The following is a 5,760-nucleotide window of genomic DNA, read 5'->3' as shown; positions in this document are numbered from 1 at the left end:
AAGCCAATTAGGAAGCAGCCAATAGAGGAATAATTCTCTCTATCCTCCCCCTTTTCTGCCTAAAGACAAGATATAAATTCTTTACTGAAGACAACTCTTATTAGTTCAGAGATGGCACCAGAGGAATCTACACATGAGTTTTACTCCATTCGTTTCTTCCTACAATTTCCCACCTTTGGAAGAGTAAAACTCTTTTCCTTTGGTCAGTCATTTTTCCACAAATGTATTGTTCTTTGTTTTTTTTTTTTTTTTTTTTTTTTGTTTTTTTTTTTTTTTTTTTTTTTTGAGACAGAGTCTCGCTCTGTCGCCCAGGCTGGAGTGCAGTGGCGCAATCTCGGCTCACTGCAAGCTCCGCCTCCCGGGTTCACGCCATTCTCCTGCCTCAGCCTCCTGAGTAGCTGGGACTACAGGCGCCCGCCACCGCGCCCGGCTAATTTTTTGTATTTTTAGTAGAAACGGGGTTTCACCGTGGTCTCGATCTCCTGACCTTGTGATCCGCCCGCCTCGGCCTCCCAATGTTCTTTGTTAAAGATGCTACATAAGCCAGAGCTGTAAGCCACTGCCTTGAGTTCCCATTCATTGAGGTTTTTCCTGTATGATGTGCACTACATGCATTAATAAACTTACTGTTTTTCTCTTGTTAATCTGTCTTTTGCTACTGGGTCTGTCTCAATTATGAATGTATGAGAGTTGAGGAGAAATTATGTTCCCTCCCTAGAAGTGCCCTTTCAGGTCCCTTTTGCTCATCTTACAATGGCTGAATAGTCTGCTAATGAATCACATCTGTTACTTTTTGTGGAGAATTTTCCTCAACCAGTGGGAGCCTTCTTACCTCCTGCCCCATGGGAAACTCACAGAAAGTGACTTTTTGTTGCGGGGGTACACAATTTCAGCCCTAATTCTTTAAAATGGGAGAAATTATGTGACAAAATTGGTTCCCTGTCACTTCCTCAATAAATCACTTGCCCATCTCAGACTCTGAATCTGGGAAACCTTACCTATCACAACCTATAATACTATAAATTTAACAATTCCATGGACTTTACATATGGACTATACTTCCTTTTAAATAACATGGGAAATTTACCAGTAATAAGGTCCTGAAGAAAAAATATCAGATTATAGAAAAATTAGTGGAAAGATATGCAAACTCCTGTAGGAAAATTCACCTACATGCTGTAGCCAGTATGCTACTTGTGATCTTGAGAATATAATGGTGATATTTCCTGGCACACAACTCCTCAAGCTCTTGGAATCTCCAAAGTGATAAGTGTCTTTTCGTATCCTGATGAGTTGTGAATAGCTTCTAAATGAAAGATGGCCACCAGAAATACCAGGGCATGATTACAGGATTGAATCTTTTAGCCCCATCCACAACCTCCAGGGAAGGGAGTGGGGCTGAAGGTTGAACTGATCACCATTGACCAATGATTTAATCAATCATGACTACATAACGAAGTTTCCATTAAAGGGCTTCCAGATAGCTAAATACCTGGAGGTTCCTAGAGGGAGGCATGTCCTGAGAGTACATGAAATTTCTGTGTCCCTTTCTACATACCTTGCTCTATACATCTTTTCTATCTCACTGTTCCTCTGTATTCTTCATAATATCCTTTACAATAAATGGTAAACACAAAGTGTTTCCCAGAATTCCACTGGTCACACTAGCAAATTAATCAAAACCAAGGTAGGGGTCATGGGAACCCCCGGTTTATAGATGGTCGGTCAAAGTATAAGTGACTATTATTTGCAAACTGTTGACCTGAAGTGGGGGACAGTCCTGTGGAACTGAGCCCTCAACCTGTGGGATCTGACAGTATCTCAAGCATAAACCAAAAAGTGTCTGAGATAGTTGTCAGTTAATTTAGAAGTTTATTTTGCCAAGGTTAAGAATAATGACCCATGACACAGCCTGAGGAAGTCCTGAAAACATGTTTCCAAGGTGGTTGAGTTACAGTTTGATTTTGTATATTTTAGGGAGACAGAAGACATCAACCAATACATGTGAGGTACACATTGGTTCAGTTTGGAAAGGCAGGACATCTCAAAGTGGGGGCTTCCAGGTCATAGGTGGAAGATCATAAGATTTTCTGATTGGCAATCGGTTGAAAGAGCTACTATCTGAAGACCTAGAATCAATAGAAAGGAGTGTCTGGGTCAAGATAAGGCATTGTGAAGATCAAAGTTATTATTATATAGATGAAGTCTCATAGGTAGGCGTCCATCCTTAGAGGCAATAGATGGCAAATTGTTTCCTTTTAAGACCTTTAAAAGGTGCCAGACTCTCAGCTAATCTTTTTAGGATCAGAAAAAGACCTGGAAAGGGAGGGGGATTCTCTATAGAATGTAATTTTTCCCCAAAAGAGAAAGCTTTGCAGAGCCATTTCAAAATATTTCAAAGAAATATATTGGGGTAACGTACTTTATTTTTATCACTTTCAGAGCCCCCTATGTGTCATGTGATGCTATAATAGAGCCAGGTTGGAATGTGGTATCTTCTTGCTATGAAGAGCCTATTTTGTCAGTCTTCAGATCTGTTTTAATGTTAATGCTGGTCAATTTTATGCCTGAACTCCAAAGAGAGGAGGGTATAATGAGGCATGTTTGACTCCCCCTTCCCATCATGACCTGAATTATTTTTTCAGATGTCTTTGGCATCCCCTTGGCCAAGAGATGTGGTCTATTCAGTCAGTCAGGGGGCTTAGAATTTTATTTTTGGTTTACACCAGGTAGGAAGTGTCATAATTGAATTAAATTAGAAGACAGCCAGCTGGTGTCTGCTGCAGAATTGCTTAGTTGGTGCGTAAGGTAAAGCCCCCACACATTTGGTGTCAGAAGTGTTGGGTTGACACTATGAGTGAGTGTAGGGAGAAAAGTCTCTTTATTTTTTTCCTGTCTCTCAGACTACTGATCCTAAAATCTAGAAAGAAAAAAATAAATTAAATATTAACATTTTCATTTTCTCTCTACCTGTGAAGGGAAGATTTTAATAAAGACCCACATACTCTGGGATAGAAGTCATCTCATCTCCAGTACTAAGCAAACAACTTTCTGTATGCATAAGCAAATGGGGGTGAAAGAAAGATACCAGTCATATAGACTTGATTGTTTAAATAAAGACAACACTGAAGAGTAAAAGTAATTTTCTCTTACAAAATAAGGTTGCAGCAAGAATAAGAGACAACTTTTAAAACCTCCAGCTCATCAAAAGAGATGAGACGTATTGAAATGAGTAAATCATGAACTAAGTGTTCTAAGATCAGGAAAGACCTTTTCAAAATGAAAAACATGATTGCTAATTTCAAAACTAAATTGAGACTTCCTCAGTCCAATAATAAGAAATGTATTAATTATGTCTTCCATATGTTTGATGTTTCAATATCTTGGAGACTTGCTGACATGAGAGAAAATGTGCCTCCTAGGGAAAGCCAACTCCTAGAGATAAGTAAATGATTAAAATGCTGGCATGCCTTTTGTATTAGCCCATTCTTTCATTGCTATTAAGAAATATTTGAGACTGAGTAATTTATAAAGAAAATAGGTTTAATCAGTTCTCAGTTCTGCAGGATGCACAGGAAACAGAGCAGCTTCTGCTTCTGGAGAGGCCTCAGGAAGCTTAAAATCATGGCAGAAGGCAAAAGGGAGCAGGCATCTTACATGGCACGAGCAGGAGCAAGAGAAAGAGGGGAGAGGTGTTACACCCTTTTAAGCAACCAGATCTCACTAGAACTCACTAACTGTCATGAGGACACTACCAAGAAGGATGGTCACTACCAAGAAGGATGGTGATAAACCATTCCACCCCCATGATCCAATTACCTCCCACCAAGCCCTATCTCCAACATAGGGAATTACAATTCAACATGAGATTTGGGTGAGGACACATATCCAAACTTTATTACCTTTCTTTTCTCAACTAACCAATCCAGAGCTCATTCCTCAACTACTTCATGTATCATATTCTCACACTCTAAGCCACTATCTATCTACTCAAATCACCCTAGGGTCAGGTACCAGACAACTAGGGAGAGACTGTATACCCTGGAGCCCACCGAAATTATTCAAACTATTCGATTGTAAACCTGCTCACCCTGCCTCACCTGTTCCTTCCTACAGAAGATAAAAGACATGCTCTATCTCCACATGTTCCCCACTCTCCCTGCCTCCAGATCAACTCTGGTGCTCTTGGTGTGGCCCTGCATGGCAAGCCATGCCTCCTGATTCTATGGATCTAGTAATAAACATATTTCTTCTTAACAGTCCTTTCCACGTCTGCATGTCTTACTATATGTGATTAAAACAAATCCCAGGTACCCTTAATACAAGAAAACATCAGAGAAACAAATTAAGGGATGTTTTATGAAACACCATTCTATAAAGTACTCATCGAAACTGTCAAAGTCATGAGAGACAAGTAATAACCAAGAAACTATAACAAACTGGAGGTGCCTAAGGAATCACAGCAGCTAAATGTAATGCCAAATCTTGATTTGAGCCTTGCCTTAGGACAGAAAAACGACAGTGGTAGCACCGGACAACCCAAATTAAAGGAACAGCTCAGTTAATAGTATTTTACCAATGTTAACTTCTTAATGTTGTTAAAAGTCCTATGGTTATGTAAGCTGTTAACATTAGTGGAAACTGAGTGAAAACTATACAGGAACTCTCTGGTGCCATCTCTGCAAGCATTTTGCAGTCTAAAAATATTTCAAAATAAAACTACTAAGAAAAAATAAAATAAATAAAACTAGATTAAGTCAATGAATAAGATCTTGGATGCAGTAGAAAATGAAATCACTGGCAGAAAGATAAGCCTGAATGATTCACTCAAAGGTCAAAAGAAACGTATGCAATATTAAAATAAGAGAAAAGCAAAGAGTACAAAAGACAAGACGAGATAAAGAATGTAAAATATTGATTACAAAAAGCTAGGTATGAGAGAGAAAATGGAAATTATATTAGAAATTCTTGAATTTCAAGTAGTATATATGTTGTTATAAAATAAAATTAATAAAAATAATCTTTCTTTTATTAAGAAAGATTCCTGATGAACATCTTAATTCCAAGATCAAGAAAAATCTTTGCGTTAAGGCAGAAAAAATACAAGTAACATACAAAGTAACAAAAGTCTTACTAACCTCGGATTTCCAAACTGTGGCACTAAATGCTAATGACCAGCAATTCTGAATACATAGGTTCATGTAACATGAATTCCACATTCAATTAAATTATTTTGGATGTAAAGGTAACAGAGAAATATTTACACATATTTAAAATGAGAAAGACTTCATAAAGCTTTCTCAGGGTGGGAAACTAAACGAATTTACAACCTAGTCAAGAAATAAATCAAAATAAGAATGCAAGAATGGGAAAGACAAGATGAAAAAACTACAGTAATCAACAATAAAAGGGGTTAAACTTGGAATTTAAATCAAACTAAACGTTATATACTTGAAGTTAGAACAGATGCTAAATTATTTTGTTTTGTTAATAGTTCTATGACAGTCTTTATTTTGTTGCTTCAATATTGAATGTATAAGTTATTAGTGTTTCAAATTATAATTTTAATTGTTATAATACCTTACATTTAGTTTAGACAGTATCACAAATCCAGTCTTTGATTTTTTTAATGAGGGAAATATGGATTATTCAATGACTGCTTTTAGAGTAACTATTCAATCATTTAGAAAATATAACATAAAGTTAAATCCATTCTTTATAATCACACAAAAATAAATGTCAGAGAGTTAAGTTTTAAAA

Source organism: Macaca mulatta, chromosome 8 (assembly GCF_049350105.2).
Source record: "Macaca mulatta isolate MMU2019108-1 chromosome 8, T2T-MMU8v2.0, whole genome shotgun sequence".
In the NCBI taxonomy this organism is placed as follows: domain Eukaryota; kingdom Metazoa; phylum Chordata; class Mammalia; order Primates; family Cercopithecidae; genus Macaca; species Macaca mulatta.
The sequence above is the reverse complement of the archived record's forward strand: the minus strand, read 5'-3'. Positions refer to the sequence as shown.